A 14,316-nucleotide genomic window follows, 5' to 3' on the forward strand; every position below is an offset into this window, starting at 1 on the left:
CAGGCCCTTCAGATGACGAGACTGACGCACTACCAATTACGCCAACAAACCCAGCTGCAGGACACACACCGGAAAGTTTGCCTCACATGGATTTCAGTCGCCCGTTCCCTAATCTTTAGACGCCCTCTGCTGAATGTTGCATTTGCCTTTTGATCTCACCGATACATTTTTGGTCTGTTTCTGTTGTGAGTCCGTCTTTCAGATCTCACCTAGCACAAGTCTCTCTGGCTGAAGTGGCCTCTCTGCTTCAGCATCGTGCCCTCACTCAGCCATTAAAATTGTCACTCGGACTTCTGACAAGCTGACATGAAATGTCAAGAGAGAGTGGCGGAGACGCTTAAGCCAGAGAGAAGATGAAAAGGGGGCGTGGCTGCGAAACGCTTGACAGCTGCACGATGCTCTCCATGCAAGGCGTGACCACAGGCTAAAGGACACCTTTCGGCACATCAAGCTCTAAGCACACACCTGGAGGATGCGGGAATTGATCTTGCTACCTCCCACATGCAAAGCAAGCGCTGTACCATACAAACCAACCCCCCTCGCTGGGTCTTATGCCTCGGCGTCACCTAGTGCCGCTTGTTCCCCTCTTACCGGGCACAGTTCACTGCCCTTTGTCTACAAGGCAGTCGTGTAATTGCGGCTTTCTTGACTTATTGATGAAGGTCTGACTGGACGAGCGAATGACGCCTCTCCCCCATCCTCAAGCTCGCGACAGATTGAAATGGAAAGTGCTGCTGTGGCTCGTTGGTCTAGTGGTATGATTCTCGCTTAGGGTGTGAGAGGTCCCGGGTTCAACTCCCGGATGAGCCCTTGTGTGCTCTTTTCCTCCTCTTCCACAAGACTGGGAACTGATATCCACATCACTTCGCAGCGTCTGCTTATGGCAAACGATGGAATGTGACTAATGACTGAACGAGCCTGGTGAATTCTCATCACGTGGCACAATGAGAGCGTGCAGTCAGCTGTCCGAGGCGGCAACCTCATTGCTCGTTCAAAAGAACACGTACTGAAAACTCATCACCACTATGTCGTAGATGAGCACCGCGATCGCTTGTTGTCATGCGTCCTTACTTGGGAAATGCAGAAGCAAAAACTGCCCTCTCTCAGCCACCGAAACGTGTGTGGCTCGCCTTGTGCTCTCTGCGCCTCGCATATTTGTGGAGCTGTCTGCTCTTCTTTCTGTTGAAGTAATCAAGTTACGGGGCGTCCTGCAGCCTATGATGTTCTCACTGAGAGCTTTCAAGATTTGAAGGAAAACTACGAGCTTGATTGCTCAAGTCGAACGAATGTGATTGTTAAGCAATCGATGATCAAAAGCACGTCTTCTAACAATTCCTGAGAGTATTATCAGCACTGTTTTCACTCGGATATACTTTTCACTTGCTAAGCTGACAAATTGGACGAGAAAATGCCGGAGACGCACTCAGTGCAGACTGAGGTTGGGAAGGAGGTGTGGCCCTTCAACGCTTGACAATTGAAGGACATTCTCTCCGCAACGGAGGAGCACCTGTCAGAAGTCACAGAGGCTAAATGAGAGCACCAGGCTCCTGGAGCTCTAAACTCAGACCTGGAGGATGCGGGCATCAATCCCGCTACCTCTGGCATGCTAAGCGAGCGCTCTACCATTTGAGCTCATCCTCCTCGTTTCATGCTTCTCGGCATCATGTCTTACCGCCTCTGCCCCTCTTACCGGGCACTGCCCACTGCCCTTGGTCTGCAAGGCAGTCCTTTCAAGTGCGATGACGACGCTGGGACCTTCGTTGCCTATTGTACGAGCTGAACTTTTGTGCTCATCAATTCAACGCTCTTTCCATCAACTCATCTTGTCTTTTGACGCTTCGTGTTTTGCGCTCCTTTGACTATCGGCATATCGGGTGACTGCAAACACTGAAGTTCTTGCTTACGGAGTGTGGAACATTGTTTTCAAGTGATCGCTGTTCTGTCATGTTGACGCCGAGTGAATCTTTCTTTGGCAACATGGGCAGGCTGACAGCAGTGCGAGCGAAAGTAATGGCAAATTTCTTGACTTATTTCTGAATGTGAATGTTCTTTAGAAAATGGATGCGGCGTTGCTTCTCGCCCGTGTAAAGGTCACGCATTCCAGACGTGGTTATGAGAGAACAGTTGCCGCAAGTGTTTGAAAAGAGCAAGAGAGGAAGCAGCCCTGCCCCGTGTGAGGATCAAACTCAGGCCCTTCAGATGACGAGACTGACGCACTACCAATTACGCCAACAAACCCAGCTGCAGGACACACACCGGAAAGTTTGCCTCACATGGATTTCAGTCGCCCGTTCCCTAATCTTTAGACGCCCTCTGCTAAATGTTGCATTTGCCTTTTGATCTCACCCATACATTTTTGGTCTGTTTCTGTTGTGAGTCCGTCTTTCAGATCTCACCTAGCACAAGTCTCTCTGGCTGAAGTGGCCTCTCTGCTTCAGCATCGTGCCCTCACTCAGCCATTAAAATTGTCACTCGGACTTCTGACAAGCTGACATGAAATGTCAAGAGAGAGTGGCGGAGACGCTTAAGCCAGAGAGAAGATGAAAAGGGGGCGTGGCTGCAAAACGCTTGACAGCTGCACGATGCTCTCCATGCAAGGTGTGACCACAGGCTAAAGGACACCTTTTGGCACATCAAGCTCTAAGCACACACCTGGAGGATGCGAGAATTGATCCTGCTACCTCCCACATGCAAAGCAAGCGCTGTACCATACAAACCAACCCCCCTCGCTGGGGTTATGCCTCGGCGTCACATAGTGCCGCTTGTTCCCCTCTTACCGGGCACAGTTCACTGCCCTTCGTCTGCAAGGCAGTCGTGTAATTGCAGCTTTCTTGACTTATTGATGAAGGTCTGACTGGACGAGCGAATGGCGCCTCTCCCCATCCTCAAGCTCGCTGACAGATTGAAATGGAAAGTGCTGCCGTGGCTCGTTGGTCTAGTGGTATGGTTCTCGCTTAGGGTGCGAGAGGTCCCGGGTTCAACTCCCGGACGAGCCCTCGTGTGCTCTTTTCCTCCTCTTCCACAAGACTGGGAACTGATATCCACATCACTTCGCAGCGTCTGCTTATGGCAAACGATGGAATGTGACTAATGACTGAACGAGCCTGGTGAATTCTCATCACGTGGCACAATGAGAGCGTGCAGTCAGCTGTCCAAGGCGGCAATCTCATTGCTCGTTCAAAAGAACACGTACTGAAAACTCATCACCACTGTGTCGTAGATGAGCACCGCGATCGCTTGTTGTCATGCGTCCTTACTTGGGAAATGCAGAAGCAAAAACTGCCCTCTCTCAGCCACCGAAACGTGTGCGGCTCGCCTTGCGCTCTCTGCGCCTCACATATTTGTCGAGCTGTCTGCTCTTCTTTCTGTTGAAGTAATCAAGTTACGGGGCGTCCTGCAGCCTATGATGTTCTCACTGAGAGCTTTCAAGATTTGAAGGAAAACTACGAGCTTGATGGCTCAAGTCGAACGAATGTGATTGTTAAGCAATCGATGATCAAAAGCACGTCTTCTAACAATTCGTGAGAGTATTATCAGCACTGTTTTCACTCGGATATACTTTTCACTTGCTAAGCTGACAAATTGGACGAGAAAATGCCGGAGACGCACTCAGTGCAGACTGAGGTTGGGAAGGAGGTGTGGCCCTTCAACGCTTGACAACTGAAGGACATTCTCTCCGCAACGGAGGAGCACCTGTCAGAAGTCGCAGAAGCTAAACAAGAGCACCGGGCTTCCGGAGATCCAAACTCAGACCTGGAGGATGCGGGCATCGATCCCGCTACCTCTTGCATGCTAAGCGAGCACTCTTCCATTTGAGCTAATCCCCCTCGCTTCATGTGTCTCGGCATCATGTCTTACCGCCTCTGCCCCTCTTACCGGGCACCGCCCACTGCCCTTGGTCTGCAAGGCAGTCCTTTCAAATGCGATGACGACGCTGAGACCTTCGTTGCCTATTGTACGAGCTGAACTTTTGTGCTCATCAATTCAACGCTCTTTCCATCCACTCATCTTGTCTTTTGACGCTTCGTGTTTTGCGCTCCTTTGACTATCGGCATATCGGGTGACTGCAAACACTGAAGTTCTTGCTTACGGAGTGTGGAACATTGCTTTCAAGTGATCGCTGTTCTGTCATGTTGACGCCGAGTGAATCTTTCTTTGGCAACATGGGCAGGCTGACAGCAGTGCGAGCGAAAGTAATGGCAAATTTCTTGACTTATTTCTGAATGTGAATGTTCTTTAGAAAAGGGATGCGGCGTTGCTTCTCGCCCGTGTAAAGGTCACGCATTCCAGACGTGGTTATGAGCGAACAGTTGCCGCAAGTGTTTGAAAAGAGCAAGAGAGGAAGCAGCCCTGCCCCGTGTGAGGATCAAACTCAGGCCCTTCAGATGACGAGACTGACGCACTACCAATTACGCCAACAAGCCCAGCTGCAGTACACACACCGGAAAGTTTGCCTCACATGGATTTCAGTCGCCCGTTCCCTAATCTTTAGACGCCCTCTGCTGAATGTTGCATTTGCCTTTTGATCTCACCGATACATTTTTGGTCTGTTTCTGTTGCGAGTCCGTCTTTCAGATCTCACCTAGCACAAGTCTCTGTGGCTGAAGTGGCCTCTCTGCTTCAGCATCGTGCCCTCACTCAGCCATTAAAAATGTCACTCGGACTTCTGACATGCTGACATGAAATGTCAAGAGAGAGGGGCGGAGTGACGCTTAAGCCAGAGAGAAGATGAAAAGGGGGCGTGGCTGCGAAACGCTTGACAGCTGCACGATGCTCTCCATGTAAGGCGGGACCACAGGCTAAAGGACACCTTTCGGCACATCAAGCTCTAAGCACACACCTGGAGGATGCGGGAATTGATCCTGCTATCTCCCACATGCAAAGCAAGCGCTGTACCATACAAGCCAACCCCCCTCGCTGGGACTTATGCCTCGGCGTCACCTAGTGCCGCTTGTTCCCCTCTTACCGGGCACAGTTCACTGCCCTTCGTCTGCAAGGCAGTCGTGTAATTGCAGCTTTCTTGACTTATTGATGAAGGTCTGACTGGACGAGCGAATTGCGCCTCTCCCCATCCTCAAGCTCGATGACAGATTGAAATGGAAAGTGCTGCTGTGGCTCGTTGGTCTAGTGGTATGATTCTCGCTTAGGGTGCGAGAGGTCCCGGGTTCAACTCCCGGACGAGCCCTCGTGTGCTCTTTTCCTCCTCTTCCACAAGACTGGGAACTGATATCCACATCACTTCGCAGCGTCTGCTTATGGCAAACGATGGAATGTGACTAATGACTGAACGAGCCTGGTGAATTCTCATCACGTGGCACAATGAGAGCGTGCAGTCAGCTGTCCAAGGCGGCAACCTCATCGCTCGTTCAAAAGAACACGTACTGAAAACTCATCGCCACTGTGTCGTAGATGAGCACCGCGATCGCTTGTTGTCATGCGTCCTTACTTGGGAAATGCAGAAGCAAAAACTGCCCTCTCTCAGCCACCAAAACGTGTGCGGCTCGCCTTGCGCTCTCTGCGCCTCACATATTTGTCGAGCTGTCTGCTCTTCTTTCTGTTGAAGTAATCAAGTTACGGGGCGTCCTGCAGCCTATGATGTTCTCACTGAGAGCTTTCAAGATTTGAAGGAAAACTACGAGCTTGATGGCTCAAGTCGAACGAATGTGATTGTTAAGCAATCGATGATCAAAAGCACGTCTTCTAACAATTCGTGAGAGTATTATCAGCACTGTTTTCACTCGGATATACTTTTCACTTGCTAAGCTGACAAATTGGACGAGAAAATGCCGGAGACGCACTCAGTGCAGACTGAGGTTGGGAAGGAGGTGTGGCCCTTCAACGCTTGACAACTGAAGGACATTCTCTCCGCAACGGAGGAGCACCTGTCAGAAGTCGCAGAAGCTAAACAAGAGCACCGGGCTTCCGGAGATCCAAACTCAGACCTGGAGGATGCGGGCATCGATCCCGCTACCTCTTGCATGCTAAGCGAGCGCTCTACCATTTCAGCTAATCCCCCTCGCTTCATGCGTCTCGGCATCATGTCTTACCGCCTCTGCCCCTCTTACCGGGCACCGCCCACTGCCCTTGGTCTGCAAGGCAGTCCTTTCAAGTGCGATGACGACGCTGAGACCTTCGTTACCTATTGTACGAGCTGAACTTTTGTGCTCATCAATTCAACGCTCTTTCCATCCACTCATCTTGTCTTTTGACGCTTCGTGTTTTGCGCTCCTTTGACTATCGGCATATCGGGTGACTGCAAACACTGAAGTTCTTGCTTACGGAGTGTGGAACATTGCTTTCAAGTGATCGCTGTTCTGTCATGTTGACGCCGAGTGAATCTTTCTTTGGCAACATGGGCAGGCTGACAGCAGTGCGAGCGAAAGTAATGGCAAATTTCTTGACTTATTTCTGAATGTGAATGTTCTTTAGAAAAGGGATGCGGCGTTGCTTCTCGCCCGTGTAAAGGTCACGAATTCCAGACGTGGTTATGAGCGAACAGTTGCCGCAAGTGTTTGAAAAGAGCAAGAGAGGAAGCAGCCCTGCCCCGTGTGAGGATCAAACTCAGGCCCTTCAGATGACGAGACTGACGCACTACCAATTACGCCAACAAGCCCAGCTGCAGTACACACACCGGAAAGTTTGCCTCACATGGATTTCAGTCGCCCGTTCCCTAATCTTTAGACGCCCTCTGCTGAATGTTGCATTTGCCTTTTGATCTCACCGATACATTTTTGGTCTGTTTCTGTTGCGAGTCCGTCTTTCAGATCTCACCTAGCACAAGTCTCTGTGGCTGAAGTGGCCTCTCTGCTTCAGCATCGTGCCCTCACTCAGCCATTAAAAATGTCACTCGGACTTCTGACATGCTGACATGAAATGTCAAGAGAGAGGGGCGGAGTGACGCTTAAGCCAGAGAGAAGATGAAAAGGGGGCGTGGCTGCGAAACGCTTGACAGCTGCACGATGCTCTCCATGTAAGGCGGGACCACAGGCTAAAGGACACCTTTCGGCACATCAAGCTCTAAGCACACACCTGGAGGATGCGGGAATTGATCCTGCTATCTCCCACATGCAAAGCAAGCGCTGTACCATACAAGCCAACCCCCCTCGCTGGGACTTATGCCTCGGCGTCACCTAGTGCCGCTTGTTCCCCTCTTACCGGGCACAGTTCACTGCCCTTCGTCTGCAAGGCAGTCGTGTAATTGCAGCTTTCTTGACTTATTGATGAAGGTCTGACTGGACGAGCGAATGGCGCCTCTCCCCATCCTCAAGCTCGCTGACAGATTGAAATGGAAAGTGCTGCTGTGGCTCGTTGGTCTAGTGGTATGATTCTCGCTTAGGGTGTGAGAGGTCCCGGGTTCAACTCCCGGACGAGCCCTCGTGTGCTCTTTTCCTCCTCTTCCACAAGACTGGGAACTGATATCCACATCACTTCGCAGCGTCTGCTTATGGCAAACGATGGAATGTGACTAATGACTGAACGAGCCTGCTGAATTCTCATCACGTGGCACAATGAGAGCGTGCAGTCAGCTGTCCAAGGCGGCAACCTCATTGCTCGTTCAAAAGAACACGTACTGAAAACTCATCGCCATTGTGTCGTAGATGAGCACCGCGATCGCTTGTTGTCATGCGTCCTTACTTGGGAAATGCAGAAGCAAAAACTGCCCTCTCTCAGCCACCGAAACGTGTGCGGCTCGCCTTGCGCTCTCTGCGCCTCACATATTTGTCGAGCTGTCTGCTCTTCTTTCTGTTGAAGTAATCAAGTTACGGGGCGTCCTGCAGCCTATGATGTTCTCACTGAGAGCTTTCAAGATTTGAAGGAAAACTAAGAGCTTGATGGCTCAAGTCGAACGAATGTGATTGTTAAGCAATCGATGATCAAAAGCACGTCTTCTAACAATTCGTGAGAGTATTATCAGCACTGTTTTCACTCGGATATACTTTTCACTTGCTAAGCTGACAAATTGGACGAGAAAATGCCGGAGACGCACTCAGTGCAGACTGAGGTTGGGAAGGAGGTGTGGCCCTTCAACGCTTGACAACTGAAGGACATTCTCTCCGCAACGGAGGAGCACCTGTCAGAAGTCGCAGAAGCTAAACAAGAGCACCGGGCTTCCGGAGATCCAAACTCAGACCTGGAGGATGCAGGCATCGATCCCGCTACCTCTTGCATGCTAAGCAAGCGCTCTACCATTTGAGCTAATCCCCCTCGCTTCATGCGTCTCGGCATCATGTCTTACCGCCTCTGCCCCTCTTACCGGGCACCGCCCACTGCCCTTGGTCTGCAAGGCAGTCCTTTCAAGTGCGATGACGACGCTGAGACCTTCGTTGCCTATTGTACGAGCTGAACTTTTGTGCTCATCAATTCAACGCTCTTTCCATCCACTCATCTTGTCTTTTGACGCTTCGTGTTTTGCGCTCCTTTGACTATCGGCATATCGGGTGACTGCAAACACTGAAGTTCTTGCTTACGGAGTGTGGAACATTGCTTTCAAGTGATCGCTGTTCTGTCATGTTGACGCCGAGTGAATCTTTCTTTGGCAACATGGGCAGGCTGACAGCAGTGCGAGCGAAAGTAATGGCAAATTTCTTGACTTATTTCTGAATGTGAATGTTCTTTAGAAAAGGGATGCGGCGTTGCTTCTCGCCCGTGTAAAGGTCACGCATTCCAGACGTGGTTATGAGCGAACAGTTGCCGCAAGTGTTTGAAAAGAGCAAGAGAGGAAGCAGCCCTGCCCCGTGTGAGGATCAAACTCAGGCCCTTCAGATGACGAGACTGACGCACTACCAATTACGCCAACAAACCCAGCTGCAGTACACACACCGGAAAGTTTGCCTCACATGGATTTCAGTCGCCCGTTCCCTAATCTTTAGACGCCCTCTGCTGAATGTTGCATTTGCCTTTTGATCTCACCGATACATTTTTGGTCTGTTTCTGTTGCGAGTCCGTCTTTCAGATCTCACCTAGCACAAGTCTCTGTGGCTGAAGTGGCCTCTCTGCTTCAGCATCGTGCCCTCACTCAGCCATTAAAAATGTCACTCGGACTTCTGACATGCTGACATGAAATGTCAAGAGAGAGGGGCGGAGTGACGCTTAAGCCAGAGAGAAGATGAAAAGGGGGCGTGGCTGCGAAACGCTTGACAGCTGCACGATGCTCTCCATGTAAGGCGGGACCACAGGCTAAAGGACACCTTTCGGCACATCAAGCTCTAAGCACACACCTGGAGGATGCGGGAATTGATCCTGCTATCTCCTACATGCAAAGCAAGCGCTGTACCATACAAGCCAACCCCCTTCGCTGGGACTTATGCCTCGGCGTCACCTAGTGCCGCTTGTTCCCCTCTTACCGGGCACAGTTCACTGCCCTTCGTCTGCAAGGCAGTCGTGTAATTGCAGCTTTCTTGACTTATTGATGAAGGTCTGACTGGACGAGCGAATGGCGCCTCTCCCCATCCTCAAGCTCGCTGACAGATTGAAATGGAAAGTGCTGCTGTGGCTCGTTGGTCTAGTGGTATGATTCTCGCTTAGGGTGCGAGAGGTCCCGGGTTCAACTCCCGGACGAGCCCTCGTGTGCTCTTTTCCTCCTCTTCCACAAGACTGGGAACTGATATCCACATCACTTCGCAGCGTCTGCTTATGGCAAACGATGGAATGTGACTAATGACTGAACGAGCCTGGTGAATTCTCATCACGTGGCACAATGAGAGCGTGCAGTCAGCTGTCCAAGGCGGCAACCTCATTGCTCGTTCAAAAGAACACGTACTGAAAACTCATCACCACTGTGTCGTAGATGAGCACCGCGATCGCTTGTTGTCATGCGTCCTTACTTGGGAAATGCAGAAGCAAAAACTGCCCTCTCTCAGCCACCGAAACGTGTGCGGCTCGCCTTGCGCTCTCTGCGCCTCACATATTTGTCGAGCTGTCTGCTCTTCTTTCTGTTGAAGTAATCAAGTTACGGGGCGTCCTGCAGCCTATGATGTTCTCACTGAGAGCTTTCAAGATTTGAAGGAAAACTACGAGCTTGATGGCTCAAGTCGAACGAATGTGATTGTTAAGCAATCGATGATCAAAAGCACGTCTTCTAACAATTCGTGAGAGTATTATCAGCACTGTTTTCACTCGGATATACTTTTCACTTGCTAAGCTGACAAATTGGACGAGAAAATGCCGGAGACGCACTCAGTGCAGACTGAGGTTGGGAAAGAGGTGTGGCCCTTCAACGCTTGACAACTGAAGGACATTCTCTCCGCAACGGAGGAGCACCTGTCAGAAGTCGCAGAAGCTAAACAAGAGCACCGGGATTCCGGAGATCCAAACTCAGACCTGGAGGATGCGGGCATCGATCCCGCTACCTCTTGCATGCTAAGCGAGCGCTCTACCATTTGAGCTAATCCCCCTCGCTTCATGTGTCTCCGCATCATGTCTTACCGCCTCTGCCCCTCTTACCGGGCACCGCCCACTGCCCTTGGTCTGCAAGGCAGTCCTTTCAAATGCGATGACGACGCTGAGACCTTCGTTGCCTATTGTACGAGCTGAACTTTTGTGCTCATCAATTCAACGCTCTTTCCATCCACTCATCTTGTCTTTTGACGCTTCGTGTTTTGCGCTCCTTTGACTATCGGCATATCGGGTGACTGCAAACACTGAAGTTCTTGCTTACGGAGTGTGGAACATTGCTTTCAAGTGATCGCTGTTCTGTCATGTTGACGCCGAGTGAATCTTTCTTTGGCAACATGGGCAGGCTGACAGCAGTGCGAGCGAAAGTAATGGCAAATTTCTTGACTTATTTCTGAATGTGAATGTTCTTTAGAAAAGGGATGCGGCGTTGCTTCTCGCCCGTGTAAAGGTCACGCATTCCAGACGTGGTTATGAGCGAACAGTTGCCGCAAGTGTTTGAAAAGAGCAAGAGAGGAAGCAGCCCTGCCCCGTGTGAGGATCAAACTCAGGCCCTTCAGATGACGAGACTGACGCACTACCAATTACGCCAACAAGCCCAGCTACAGTACACACACCGGAAAGTTTGCCTCACATGGATTTCAGTCGCCCGTTCCCTAATCTTTAGACGCCCTCTGCTGAATGTTGCATTTGCCTTTTGATCTCACCGATACATTTTTGGTCTGTTTCTGTTGCGAGTCCGTCTTTCAGATCTCACCTAGCACAAGTCTCTGTGGCTGAAGTGGCCTCTCTGCTTCAGCATCGTGCCCTCACTCAGCCATTAAAAATGTCACTCGGACTTCTGACATGCTGACATGAAATGTCAAGAGAGAGGGGCGGAGTGACGCTTAAGCCAGAGAGAAGATGAAAAGGGGGCGTGGCTGCGAAACGCTTGACAGCTGCACGATGCTCTCCATGTAAGGCGGGACCACAGGCTAAAGGACACCTTTCGGCACATCAAGCTCTAAGCACACACCTGGAGGATGCGGGAATTGATCCTGCTATCTCCCACATGCAAAGCAAGCGCTGTACCATACAAGCCAACCCCCCTCGCTGGGACTTATGCCTCGGCGTCACCTAGTGCTGCTTGTTCCCCTCTTACCGGGCACAGTTCACTGCCCTTCGTCTGCAAGGCAGTCGTGTAATTGCAGCTTTCTTGACTTATTGATGAAGGTCTGACTGGACGAGCGAATGGCGCCTCTCCCCATCCTCAAGCTAGCTGACAGATTGAAATGGAAAGTGCTGCTGTGGCTCGTTGGTCTAGTGGTATGATTCTCGCTTAGGGTGCGAGAGGTCCCGGGTTCAACTCCCGGACGAGCCCTCGTGTGCTCTTTTCCTCCTCTTCCACAAGACTGGGAACTGATATCCACATCACTTCGCAGCGTCTGCTTATGGCAAACGATGGAATGTGACTAATGACTGAACGAGCCTGGTGAATTCTCATCACGTGGCACAATGAGAGCGTGCAGTCAGCTGTCCAAGGCGGCAACCTCATTGCTCGTTCAAAAGAACACGTACTGAAAACTCATCACCACTGTGTCGTAGATGAGCACCGCGATCGCTTGTTGTCATGCGTCCTTACTTGGGAAATGCAGAAGCAAAAACTGCCCTCTCTCAGCCACCGAAACGTGTGCGGCTCGCCTTGCGCTCTCTGCGCCTCACATATTTGTCGAGCTGTCTGCTCTTCTTTCTGTTGAAGTAATCAAGTTACGGGGCGTCCTGCAGCCTATGATGTTCTCACTGAGAGCTTTCAAGATTTGAAGGAAAACTACGAGCTTGATGGCTCAAGTCGAACGAATGTGATTGTTAAGCAATCGATGATCAAAAGCACGTCTTCTAACAATTCGTGAGAGTATTATCAGCACTGTTTTCACTCGGATATACTTTTCACTTGCTAAGCTGACAAATTGGACGAGAAAATGCCGGAGACGCACTCAGTGCAGACTGAGGTTGGGAAAGAGGTGTGGCCCTTCAACGCTTGACAACTGAAGGACATTCTCTCCGCAACGGAGGAGCACCTGTCAGAAGTCGCAGAAGCTAAACAAGAGCACCGGGATTCCGGAGATCCAAACTCAGACCTGGAGGATGCGGGCATCGATCCCGCTACCTCTTGCATGCTAAGCGAGCGCTCTACCATTTGAGCTAATCCCCCTCGCTTCATGTGTCTCCGCATCATGTCTTACCGCCTCTGCCCCTCTTACCGGGCACCGCCCACTGCCCTTGGTCTGCAAGGCAGTCCTTTCAAATGCGATGACGACGCTGAGACCTTCGTTGCCTATTGTACGAGCTGAACTTTTGTGCTCATCAATTCAACGCTCTTTCCATCCACTCATCTTGTCTTTTGACGCTTCGTGTTTTGCGCTCCTTTGACTATCGGCATATCGGGTGACTGCAAACACTGAAGTTCTTGCTTACGGAGTGTGGAACATTGCTTTCAAGTGATCGCTGTTCTGTCATGTTGACGCCGAGTGAATCTTTCTTTGGCAACATGGGCAGGCTGACAGCAGTGCGAGCGAAAGTAATGGCAAATTTCTTGACTTATTTCTGAATGTGAATGTTCTTTAGAAAAGGGATGCGGCGTTGCTTCTCGCCCGTGTAAAGGTCACGCATTCCAGACGTGGTTATGAGCGAACAGTTGCCGCAAGTGTTTGAAAAGAGCAAGAGAGGAAGCAGCCCTGCCCCGTGTGAGGATCAAACTCAGGCCCTTCAGATGACGAGACTGACGCACTACCAATTACGCCAACAAGCCCAGCTGCAGTACACACACCGGAAAGTTTGCCTCACATGGATTTCAGTCGCCCGTTCCCTAATCTTTAGACGCCCTCTGCTGAATGTTGCATTTGCCTTTTGATCTCACCGATACATTTTTGGTCTGTTTCTGTTGCGAGTCCGTCTTTCAGATCTCACCTAGCACAAGTCTCTGTGGCTGAAGTGGCCTCTCTGCTTCAGCATCGTGCCCTCACTCAGCCATTAAAAATGTCACTCGGACTTCTGACATGCTGACATGAAATGTCAAGAGAGAGGGGCGGAGTGACGCTTAAGCCAGAGAGAAGATGAAAAGGGGGCGTGGCTGCGAAACGCTTGACAGCTGCACGATGCTCTCCATGTAAGGCGGGACCACAGGCTAAAGGACACCTTTCGGCACATCAAGCTCTAAGCACACACCTGGAGGATGCGGGAATTGATCCTGCTATCTCCCACATGCAAAGCAAGCGCTGTACCATACAAGCCAACCCCCCTCGCTGGGACTTATGCCTCGGCGTCACCTAGTGCCGCTTGTTCCCCTCTTACCGGGCACAGTTCACTGCCCTTCGTCTGCAAGGCAGTCGTGTAATTGCAGCTTTCTTGACTTATTGATGAAGGTCTGACTGGACGAGCGAATGGCGCCTCTCCCCATCCTCAAGCTCGCTGACAGATTGAAATGGAAAGTGCTGCTGTGGCTCGTTGGTCTAGTGGTATGATTCTCGCTTAGGGTGCGAGAGGTCCCGGGTTCAACTCCCGGACGAGCCCTCGTGTGCTCTTTTCCTCCTCTTCCACAAGACTGGGAACTGATATCCACATCACTTCGCAGCGTCTGCTTATGGCAAACGATGGAATGTGACTAATGACTGAACGAGCCTGGTGAATTCTCATCACGTGGCACAATGAGAGCGTGCAGTCAGCTGTCCAAGGCGGCAACCTCATTGCTCGTTCAAAAGAACACGTACTGAAAACTCATCACCACTGTGTCGTAGATGAGCACCGCGATCGCTTGTTGTCATGCGTCCTTACTTGGGAAATGCAGAAGCAAAAACTGCCCTCTCTCAGCCACCGAAACGTGTGCGGCTCGCCTTGCGCTCTCTGCGCCTCACATATTTGTCGAGCTGTCTGCTCTTCTTTCTGTTG

At 50.9% G+C, this 14,316-nt stretch overlaps 7 non-coding genes across 7 annotated transcripts; all 7 read left to right on the top strand.

Moving 5' to 3' along the window:
* Positions 1 to 738: 738 nt before the first annotated feature.
* Positions 739 to 810, top strand: trnap-agg (transfer RNA proline (anticodon AGG)). Its single transcript has one exon. It is a non-coding gene; the product is annotated as a tRNA-Pro (tRNA).
* A 2,114-nt stretch (positions 811 to 2,924) lies between these two features.
* trnap-agg (transfer RNA proline (anticodon AGG)) lies at positions 2,925 to 2,996 on the top strand. Its single transcript has one exon. It is a non-coding gene; the product is annotated as a tRNA-Pro (tRNA).
* Positions 2,997 to 5,113: 2,117 nt separating this feature from the next.
* trnap-agg (transfer RNA proline (anticodon AGG)) lies at positions 5,114 to 5,185 on the top strand. The gene has a single exon. It is a non-coding gene; the product is annotated as a tRNA-Pro (tRNA).
* Positions 5,186 to 7,302: 2,117 nt separating this feature from the next.
* Positions 7,303 to 7,374, top strand: trnap-agg (transfer RNA proline (anticodon AGG)). Its single transcript has one exon. It is a non-coding gene; the product is annotated as a tRNA-Pro (tRNA).
* A 2,117-nt stretch (positions 7,375 to 9,491) lies between these two features.
* On the top strand, positions 9,492 to 9,563 carry trnap-agg (transfer RNA proline (anticodon AGG)). Its single transcript has one exon. It is a non-coding gene; the product is annotated as a tRNA-Pro (tRNA).
* Positions 9,564 to 11,680: 2,117 nt separating this feature from the next.
* Positions 11,681 to 11,752, top strand: trnap-agg (transfer RNA proline (anticodon AGG)). The gene has a single exon. It is a non-coding gene; the product is annotated as a tRNA-Pro (tRNA).
* A 2,117-nt stretch (positions 11,753 to 13,869) lies between these two features.
* Positions 13,870 to 13,941, top strand: trnap-agg (transfer RNA proline (anticodon AGG)). Its single transcript has one exon. It is a non-coding gene; the product is annotated as a tRNA-Pro (tRNA).
* Positions 13,942 to 14,316: the final 375 nt, after the last annotated feature.

This window comes from Lepisosteus platostomus, chromosome 5, assembly GCF_059453375.1.
Source record: "Lepisosteus platostomus isolate fLepPlt1 chromosome 5, fLepPlt1.hap1, whole genome shotgun sequence".
Classification (NCBI taxonomy): domain Eukaryota; kingdom Metazoa; phylum Chordata; class Actinopteri; order Semionotiformes; family Lepisosteidae; genus Lepisosteus; species Lepisosteus platostomus.